At 32.2% G+C, this 1,060-nt stretch overlaps 1 pseudogene; it reads right to left on the bottom strand.

Moving 5' to 3' along the window:
* Positions 1–591: 591 nt before the first annotated feature.
* LOC111732109 lies at positions 592–710 on the bottom strand (annotated as a pseudogene).
* Between the last annotated feature and the right edge of the window lie 350 nt (positions 711–1,060).

Consider the following 1,060-nt stretch of genomic DNA (forward strand, 5'->3'; position numbering starts at 1 on the left):
ATGGTAACTAGGATATATACCATATATGGTTATGAGATCATTACCTTATAAGACTTCATTCTGATAACTTAACTTCCTGTCGAGTGATGTTTTGCAGAAACTGCTTCTACCTTCTCATCTCTTTCACTACAAGATTTTCTACACAAAAAGTCATATTTAAAAAAGTCACAATTTTAAAAACTTTGGGTTCTTTTAATGGAGGTTATATATTATATTGGCTACTGTTATAGATTTTACATATATACACATATATACGTATTTGTAATATTCTGATAGGTTTTATACATATGCACACATATATGTGTAAATATCTACACACATATATGTACATATAAATATCTATGTATTGATTTATCCAGCATTGGGGCTTTTCAGAAAAGTTATGATGAGGCTGCAAGGGCTCACATGTGAACCAAGCATTACGTTTACAATGAATAACTAGTATATCTTGAACATAGTTTGTAGAGCTGTTTTTCTTTTTTTTCTTTTTTCTTTTCTTTGTTTTTTCTTTAGGCAGGGCAACCCTAGGTTGACCTCACAGATTGCAAGGACTTTGTCAGCTTACAATCGCTTATTTTTTTTTATTTTTTACACCTACAGCACCTGGTCTTCCTAGGTGGTCTCCCATCCAAGTACTAGCCAGGCCCGACCCTGCTTAGCTTCCGAGATCAGTTGGGATCAGGCTTGTTCAGGGTGGCATGACCATAGACTTATAGTGCTGTTTTTCAAATATGTGCAAAAGTGTTTGTGGTTATAAAACATGCATTCTATTAAAACTGTTACTGGATTAATTATAGCATTCTTATCATTGTCTTTTTTTTGTAATCAGTAAGTAATGTACTATAAAGTCTATTATCTTGCGGATAGAGATCTTTAAATTTTTTTTTGCCATTAAAATGGGATCCTAGTAGTTGAACCACTGTTTCAACTGTAGTTGCTGTACTGTTCAGATATCCATAAAAAAAACTAGTCCTTAGTACTGGAAAAATTTGTGAACTATTTACATATAATAGATTGAGAAACCTGCTATTTTTTGTCTTTAAATATCTATAAAGAAAAC

Source organism: Pteropus vampyrus, unplaced genomic scaffold, assembly GCF_000151845.1.
Source record: "Pteropus vampyrus isolate Shadow unplaced genomic scaffold, Pvam_2.0 Scaffold11, whole genome shotgun sequence".
Taxonomy (NCBI): domain Eukaryota; kingdom Metazoa; phylum Chordata; class Mammalia; order Chiroptera; family Pteropodidae; genus Pteropus; species Pteropus vampyrus.